Source organism: Ranitomeya imitator, chromosome 5 (assembly GCF_032444005.1).
Source record: "Ranitomeya imitator isolate aRanImi1 chromosome 5, aRanImi1.pri, whole genome shotgun sequence".
NCBI lineage: Eukaryota > Metazoa > Chordata > Amphibia > Anura > Dendrobatidae > Ranitomeya > Ranitomeya imitator.
This window is the reverse complement of record NC_091286.1, coordinates 224,525,988-224,536,041: the sequence shown is the minus strand read 5'-3', so window position 1 is coordinate 224,536,041 and position 10,054 is coordinate 224,525,988. Positions and strand designations below refer to the sequence as shown.

General features: G+C 41.3%; 1 pseudogene; it reads left to right on the top strand.

Moving 5' to 3' along the window:
* The first annotated feature begins 3,217 nt into the window (after positions 1-3,217).
* LOC138637715 (piwi-like protein 1 pseudogene) lies at positions 3,218-6,177 on the top strand (annotated as a pseudogene).
* Positions 6,178-10,054: the final 3,877 nt, after the last annotated feature.

Below are 10,054 nucleotides of genomic sequence, written 5' to 3'. Positions count from 1 at the left end.
AAGCATGTTTCGATACTCCAGCATTCACGGGTTCCTTTCCAGGACAGAAATCATCTGGCAAAATTTGGTTTTATAACGTGGATCTATCTGAATGGCAACCCAGTAGTCAGAACTATTTCTAATCATAACCATACGGGGATGATGTTGCAGATAGTGCAGCAAAACGGCAATCATATGTCAAGATCTATGTGAGGTTCAAGCTCATGCTGTGTTGGTGGCTGGGTAACACTGTTGCTTGTTTCCTCTGTCCCCTCCCGCAAACCATGGACAGCAAAAGGGGAGGATTATCATCTTCATCTCCTGACAGTTGCTCACCCATTGCCTCTTCCTCCTCCATTTGTCCCTCATATCTTGCACCTTCAATAAAAGTTTGTCTGTTATCACCAGCTCCCTTGCATCACAGTAATCCACCCTCTCTTGGCACCCACCTGTGTGACGACAGTCTTGAACTTTGAGACAATGTTTCCATATACTCCTCTGCTTCCTCCTCTTCTTCTGGGACCACCATCTCCTCCCACAGGCTATTCAAAGTCTGCTACAGCATATACATTACCAGAATAGTGATGCTGATGATGGCATCACTAGAAGCCATTTTGAAACTGTGCAGAAGGGTGCAGAGGTCCTTAATCTGTGCCCAGTCAATAAATGTGATATTCAAAATGTCTGTACGGCATTGGCCCAGGCTATATGACATTACATAGTGTGTCAGGGCTCATTGCTGCTGACACAGTCACTGCAACATGTGCAGAGTGGAATTTCACTATGTCGGCAATGCAGATCAGCTAGTGATGAGCGAACACTAAAATGCTCATGTGCTCATTGCTTGAGTCAAGCACATTGGAATCCTCGGCTACTCAGCCCGAGTAACGAGCCCAATGTAAGTCTATGAGAAACCCGAGTATTTTTACCGCGATTCCCCCAGGGTCCTTTAAAGATCTAAAAATGTCTGAAAACGCTGCTCAAATTGCAAGGAAACATCATGGGGTTCACCCCTGGAAGCATTTCCTACTGCAAGGTCACAGTTGTAAGCAATGTTGTCAGAGATTCACGCCATTTTTACAGGTGCACCAAAAAACATACAAAAACTAAACTAAAATGGATTTTGCTGGGAAATATGTTAAGGTACATCCTTTCCAGGGTATTGACTTGTATATAAGGCAAAACAATTAACCCCAGACAAAAATGTTCCTCCACCACTTGGGATATGTTCACACGCAGCATTTTTGATCCGTTTCTCAACTTTAACATTGCTTTCAACCAATACAAATGCATTCACTGGGAAATGTCATTGTAACATTTAACAACCCTAGCTGGCCATGTGGTTTGTGACACATAAGGAGACACACCTGGTTTCATTTCTGAAGGAGGGACTCTTAAACTCACAAAGCCTATTTTTAGAGGGGCATCAGGCGGCTTTAATATTCTTAAAGGGCCATTATTAAACAGTGGGTCTCCTATGCTGTCATTGCCTATGCAATGAGTGGCTGGGCTGACAACAATTACAGCACACCCCAATACCCCTTTCACGAGAGGTACAGGAGTGCTTCCAGAAAAAATGTTGCATTGAATGCAAAGCCTGTCCTGCTATGAAGTCATATGCACCACAATAAGCCTTTGAACCCAGGTAATTGATGGCTGCAGGAAAACCCAATTCATATTCTTCAGTTTGTCCTGCCATACTGTTTCCTTATGTATTGAATGCAAGGGCCAAATTTGCACGCACCCCAATCCCCCTTGGAAGAAACATGGAGGAGGGCCTCAAAAAAAATTGTCCCATTACAAAGGAGCGGGTCTCCTAGACTTGTAATGCCCATACACTAAGTGTATGGGCTAACAAACATTTCCCAATGGGGGAAACATTTAAAAAAATATTTAATGGGGATCACAGACACCCTTGCCAAAAAACTGACTGTCTTTTAGCAGCACGGAACACGTGAACCCTGGTGATCTAGTGGTGGAAAATGATGAGAGGTAGAGGAAGGCCTTATTAAAAACTAGGCCCAATTTAAAGGAGCAGGTCTCCTAGACTTGTAATGCCCATACACTAAGTGTATGGGCTGACAAACATTTCCCCATGAAGGTTAAAGTTTTAAAAAATTATTTATGGTATCATAGACACCCTTGCCAAAAATGGAATGGCTGTAGCAGCATACAACATGTTCACCATGGTGATCTAGTGGTTTAGAATGAGGAAACTATTACGGATCTGCCACTAAGGACTAGGGTAGAAGTGGGAACAGCTGACCCTGTACTAGGACTAGGCTGAAACCCTATGATGGAGTGGGCAACCTATTCCTTGTGAATAGACCCACCAACGTTTCCAAGGCTAAACTTGCATGAAGACCTGCAGGTGAGGGGGGAAGGATGTTCCTGAATGATCTAGGGACTGGGAACAAAAACAGGTAACCTCCTTGTAGGAAAAAAGAGGAAGCTGCAGAAGCGAATGGAAAACCAAAAACAAAACTGGCAGAACTAGAGATCCCAGAACTGCACAAGATCAAACACAGAAAGCTAACAAGGCACAAAGCCAGAACACTAGCGGATCAACACTGATGTCCAGCAAGGAGTGGGAGGCAGGTGCTAGGTAATAAAGGGTGATGCAATCACCTGACCTAGGCCAAGCCCAGCACCAGAGGAAAAAGACCAGCTGCCTGAAAACCACAAGATGGTGGATGGTCAAAACGAAATAGATTCAACCGGACCTCCCCTTTTACGATGATCCTCCAGATGCTCTTAGTCGAGCCTTATTCGGAAATCTCCTGTGAAAAGCTTTAATCAACCTTGAGGCTGAGACGTCCTCAGCTTTCACCCAGGATTTATTCTCGGGACCGAAACCCTTCCAGGACACGAGATACTGCAACCTTCCTCTGTGCCACCTGGAATCTAGAATTCGTGAAATCTCAAACTCACCATCGTCATCAATTGGAGGAACAATTGGCATCTTCTCATTATCTGGCGTGTCAACTCTCTTCAGTAAAGATACATGAAAAACTGAATTAATTCCCAAGAACGAGGGGATGTCCAATATCACCGCTACCAAGTTGACAAACTGAACCACTTTGAAGGGTCCTACAAACTTGGGCCCCAGTTTTTTAGAAGGGATCTTCGAATGCAGATTCCTAGAGGACAATCGGACCATATCCCCAACTGCAAACAATGCCTCCCTTCTTTTCTTGTCAAAATATTTCTTTGACCTCCTATTCACCTATTTCAAATTATGGTGTACACTGGTCCAAACCCTTTCCAAATTTCCAGAAAAACTCCCATCCTCAGGTACCGCCCCCCAATCTTAGAAAACGGACAGAAAAATGGATGTCTCCCTGTGCAGCAAAAAAAGAACACCCAGCCAAGGAAGACGTATGATTATTAAGAACAAACTCAGCTAGTGGTAGATATTCCGTCCACATCTCCTGATCCATCTATCTGAAACAATGTCTGTGGGAACACCATGGAGCCTGACAATCTCTTTCACAAATGCCTTAGCTAGAGTCTTAGTGTGGGGTAATTTATTGAATGGAACTAGATGACACATCTTACTAAACCGACCCACAACAACCGAGGTGACAGAAAAACCTTCTGAGACCGTCAGATCGGTGATAAAATCCATAGCAAGATTCATCAATGGTGAACTAGGAACCTCCAAAGGGCAAAGCAACCCTGCAGCTGGGGCATGTGAGGCCTTTGACCTAGCACACACAGTACACTGATGCACCCACTTGATGATTTCTCTTTTCCACCCTGGCAACCAGAAACTTCAACCGATTGACCTTCTAGTTTCTGAAATCCCTGGATGACCTGCCAGGTGACACTCATGACATTCAGCAAACAAAGCTCTCCTCAAAGCTCTGGGCACAAATAATGTACCATATGGAGTGTTTGTTGGTGCAGCATTCTGGGCTTCTAGGATGCTATTCTCCAACTCAGAACCCAATGCCGCCACCACAACCCCTCTATGCAAAATACATTCCTCCTTCTCAGTATTAACTGCTGGAGAGAAACTACGAGACAAAGCATCCGCTTTAACACTCTTTGTCCCAGGGATATATGTTACGGAGAAATGAAACCAGGCAAAAAACAGTGCCCTCCTAGCTTGACAGGCATTCAAACTTTATGCAGCATCCAGATAGATCAGATTCTTATGATCAGTAAAAACCTGTATTGGATGTCTAGCCCCCTCCAAAAAATGTCATCAATGCTCAAGCGCAAGTTTAAATTAATAGCCAGCAACTCTCGGTTCCCAACATCATAGTTGAACTCAGTCTTCAAAACTTTTTTAGAAAAGAAAGCACTGGGATGCACTCCATCCTCTCCCTCCTGGGACAAAACTGCCCCCACCCCTACTGATGAGGCATCCACCTCTACCAGAATCGGTTTAGTCTCATATGTCTGGATCTTAACAGGAGCAAAGCTAAACCTCTCCTTAAGATGCTCAAAAGCCTTAGCAGCCTCAGCACACCATTGGACAGTATTAGAACACTTCTTGGTGAGGTCAGTTATAGGTTTTGCGATAACAGAAACATTCTTTATGAGTTTTCTATAATAGTTAGCAAACTTTAAAAATCTTTGAACAGACTTTAAATATTCAGACCTAGGCCACTCCAAAACTGCCTGAACCTTCACAGGGTCCATTTCAAACCCATCACTGGAGAAAAAGTACCCCCAAAAAACTAATTTCTAGCACCGCTCACACCTAAACCCAGCACCAGAGGAAAAGACTAGCAGCCTGAAAACGACAACAAGATGGCGGATGGTCAAAACGAAATAGATTCTAACAGAAACATTGATGAAGGCCTCATTAAAACTAGGCACTATTCACACTAGTGTGTGGTTTGTGTACGAAGTAAAAGATGAGCTGACAAGCCAGATCCCAGGCCCGCGGCCGATATTGTATGCAGAAGCAGGCCCCACAAAGACCACCTGGATAGGTACAGCAGCCCCAAGGACCCTGACAAGCAGTCAGACCTCAGCAGCCAGTGCCTGAGCCTTTGCTCATCAGAAGATGGCACCAGAGAAGTCCGCCGGCAGCGGCAGCAGCAGAGAGACCATCGGCTGAAGTTCTGCAGATGTCAGCTGTACTTGCAGAAGTGTCTACCGGGGAACGGGGCGGCCGTAGGCATGACTTTCATGACATTGTGGTGAACATCCGACAGACTATCGAACTCGTCCAAAAATCGAAAGTTGGCGCCTCTGGAACCAAGATTGCTCTTGTGACCAATCAGATCAAGCTGGTGTCCTGCCACAGTCGGCCCTGTACCAGTATCACGTTGACTTCAACCCCGCTATGGAGTCCAAGCATTTGCAGTATAGCCTCCTTTACCAACATGAAGAAACCGTTGGGAAGGAGGGAATTTGATAGAACCGTGTTATTTTTACCAAAAAACTGAATAAGGTCACCGAGGTGTTAAGCCAAATTCAAAATGGAGAGAACGTGGGGATATACTCACCCTGACCAACGAGCTTCCACCAACCTTGCCCACCTGCTTCCATTTCAATAACACCATTTTCTGAAGACTCCTGAAGATAATGGATATGAGGCAGATAGGACACAACTACTACAACTTGAGCAATGCCACGAAAGTCAGAGCCCATTGACTGTCCATCTGCCCGGGGCTTTCCACCTCCATGCTCCAGTACGATTCCAGTATCATGTTAAGCATTGATGTCAGCCATAAAGTCCTCAGGAACGAGACTGTGCACAACATAATGAGGCCCTCAGAGGTTCCCGGATGCCTGCTGCAAGGAGCTGATCGACCAGATCATCCTCACCAAGTCCAACACTAAAATCTACCACATAGACGAGATTGCCTGGAACATGACTACGGTGTCCACCTTCAAGAAGGCGGATGGAAGTGAGATCAGCTTTGTGAACTACTATAAGAACCATTACAATGAACATGTGAAAACATGATCCTGCTGCTAATCGTGAACTTTCCCCAGAGGCCCAAGCCGGGAGCCACAGACAGAGCCATCGTACTTGTGCCAGAGTTCTGTAACCCAACAGGTCTGACCAACAGAATGATAAATGACTTCAACGTCATGAAAGACCTGGCCATTCACACCCTCTTAACACCAGAACAGTGGGAGCGGCAAGTTGGGAAGTTTGTGAACTAGATACACAAGAATGAGAGCGTTCAGAAAGAGCAACGAGACTGGGGGCTGAATTTCAATACCGAATGATACAGTTCAAAGGGAGAATTGCACCTCCGAAAATAAATCATGCAAAAAACAAATCTGCTGAATATAATCCACAGTTTGCTGATTGGTTGTGAGAGCAGACGGGTCCCGTCCTGATCTGCCCCTGAGATATGAATAATTGGCTGCTCTTTAAATCCCAGAGAAATTCTTCTGCACAGCATGTTCAACATCACACAGCAAATGCGCATTAAGATGAACCGGGCAGTGTTGGTTGAAGTCGAGGACTTTTTTGGGGGGGGTTTTGGTGAATTTTTGAAAAATTGAGAAGAACAAAGCTAGCAGACAGAACTATGCAACTTATGCTTGTGAAGCTTTGATTTTTGCACCACAGATACACCAGGCCTCAGCGTGACATAACAGACTGTATATTTTTTTTTTTTTTCTGATTTTTTGAAAAAAAATAAAAATGAGTTGAACAAGGCTAGCAGACAGAACTTTGCAACTTATGCCTGCGAAGCTACGATTTTTTCACCACAGATACACCAGGCCTCAGCGTGATATAACAGACTGTATAATGTTTTTGTTTTTTTCTGATTTAAAAAAAATAAATAAATATGAGTTGAACAAGGCTAGCAGACAGAACTATGCAACTTATGCCTGAGAAGCTTCGATTTTTCCACCACAGATACACCAGGCCTCAGCGTGACATAACAGACTGTATAATTTTTTTTTTCTGATTTAAAAAAATAAATAAATATGAGGTGAACAAGGCTATCAGACAGAACTATGCAACTTATGCCTGCGAAGCTACAATTTTTACACCACAGATACACCAGGCCTCAGCCTGACATAACAGACTGTATACCTTTTCTTTTATTTTTTTTTGTAAAACAATAAATACTGAGTACACCAAGGCTAGCAGAGAGAGAAATGCAATGTATGCTTGCAAACAGAAGATTTTTACACCACAGATACATCAGGCGTGTGATGGAGATAACAGACTGTATACATTTTTCGTTTGTTTTTTATTTTTTTAAACAATAAATACTGAGTAGACCAAAGGTAGCAGACAGAAGAATACAATATATGCCTGCAAAGCACAGATTTTGACACCACTGATACACAAGGCGTCAGCCAGAGATAACAAGTAAAAGAGAAAAATGTTCCAGCTTCTTGATAAAATGTAAAACTTTAATCCATCATATAAAATAGTAGAAGAGACACTCCTGGGACAATGCCATATCACAAGTGAAGAAAGCTACGCGTTTCGACCATACGGTCTTTGTCACAGCTGATCTACTCAGCAGTCCATCCAGTATAAGAAGGACTGACCTACCAATGGAAAGGTTAAAAAAAAAAAAAAAAGGGGCTCACCTGACCAAGAGTACTTATAATCACAAAAACATATAAACCATTGCCAGATATTCTAAAAAATATAAACAATATATATATATGTATATATATATATACAATGGTAAGATACAATAAATCCCATATATATGAAAATACAAAAAAAAAACAGAAAAAACACACACACACAAAAAAGGCTAAAAAACATGCAATATATAAATACATGAATCTGTGCCTGCACTGCAATTTACCATATCTAATAGTGAAACATAAGTTCACTCTTTTTATTCAAACCATGCGGAAATCTAGTACCCAAATTAAACATCCAAAAGGCTTCCCGTGTGAGTAAAGACCTATGCATGTCTCCTCCCCGCGGAGGTTTTTTTATTTTTTCAATGCCTGTTACTCTTATAGAATCAGTGCTGCGTGAATGCATTTCAATGAAATGTCTTGCTGCTGAGGAAACGGTACGATTGCTGTTAGTTGTTCATTTGATATCGTACAAATGTTCAGAGATGCGGTTTTTTAGTTTTCTAATTGTGCAACCGATGTATGATTTGTCGCAGGAAATGCAATCTATTTTGTATACTACAAATCGTGTGTTACAATTAATAAAAGTTGTAATTTTATATTTATTTTCCATACTCCTGGTACCAAAAAATGTTGTAACTATTAAATGCTTACAGGTAGTACAATTAGTGATATTGCATTTATAGCAACCCGTACAACTAAGCCAGGTGCTATTAGGTTGTTTGGACATAAAGCAATTAGGGGATAATATGTTGCCTAGCGTAGGTGCCCTTCTTGCTACAACGTTGCAACCATTATTCAACAATACAGCAAGAGTGGGATCTTCAAAAAGCATTGGAATAGCCCGATTAATAATTGTTTTGATCTCATTAAATTGCGGGCTGAATTGTAGACAGACATATGGCTTGGTTGCCACATTTTTATGATTGTCATTTTTGTTTTTATTTTTCTTATGACTGGATTCCACATCTAAAAGATCTGACTGATTCTTCTGTTTGGCAACATTTAATGCTCTATTGAGCATCCAGTTATGGTACCCCCGCTTTCTAAATTTATTTCCTGCTTGAAGTAAATCATTATTAAAATTACTATTGGTGTTGCAATTCCGCTTCAATCTGGTAAATTCCCCCACGGGGATGGCTTTGATTGTATGCCTAGGATGGCTACTTTTGGCATGGAGCACTGTATTCCCTGCCATTGGCTTTGTAAACATACATGTAGATACCAACTCATCAGGAATCCCTGTCAATTCCAAATCAAGAAATGAAATTCTGGAAACCGCATGCACAAACGTAATTTTTATGTTGAAATCGTTATTATTAATGTACTCCACAAATTTTTGTATGGCAGATACATCACCCTTCCAGATAATCAACGTATCATCGATATATCTGCCATACCAGTGGATAAAAGAAGAAAAAGGATTTACTGCTGAAAATAAATATAAATATTCCCAATGGGCCATCACCAGATTTGCCAGAGATGGAGAAAATTTAGCGCCCATAGAAACGCCTGTGCGCTGCAAATAATACTCCTCATCAAAAGAAAAAAAATTATGTGTTAATAAGAAAAAAGTGACCTGTAAAATAAAATTAACCAAGTCCTCCAAATAAATGCTATATTTGTTGAGATGGAATTGAAGGGCTGACATCGCTATATCATGCGGAATACAAGTATACAATGATACTACATCGCAGCTTAGCCATGTAAAATCTGAATTCCACTGTTTTTGTGTTATGATACCCAAAACATCTTTAGTGTCTCTAATATGTCCAACGGCTGCAATACCGAGTCCAGCCACTGACCTAAAAATTCATTCAGTGAACCAATACTAGAGACTATGGGTCTCATTGGAGGAAATGCTGCTTGCTTGTGCATTTTAGGAAGCCCATATAATATGGGCGTTACAGGATGAGAGACGTGTAAATAATCAGCTTGTTTAGATGTTAAAACTCCCAAAGCTACACCTTCCTCTATCATTACATCAATCTGTTGTTTGAAAAGGATAGTGGGATCAGAACTTATTTTTTTATAGACATTACTGTCAGAGATTAATTTCAAGATCTCATTTTTATAATCAATAGAGTTCATTATAACCCTGATCCCCCCCTTGTCACTTGTTTTTATCACTATGTCTTTCATAGCCTTAATTTCTTGAATGGCTATTTTCTCCTTTCTAGATAAATTGTTTTTAATCGATAGTTTATTTTCATGTAGAGTTTTAAGATCTCGTTCTACTATTTCCTGGAATTTATTCATGCACTCTACTCGAGAGTTTATAGGATAAAAATAGGGTTTTTTTGTACTGAAATTATTTGCTTGATTAATAACTTTATTTTCTGTACCACTATCCTATAAATCCGGCAATATAACAAGTGACATTTGCTCGTGAAAGTCTAATGTGTGAAAGTCATTTTTAACTTTTTCCTCCCTTTCAGCACAATTTTCTTGATCAGTGGAAAAAAAATGTTTTTTATGGTTAAGTTCCTGATAAATTTATTGACATCCAAAATGGTGGAAAACAAATCAAAGTCTTGGT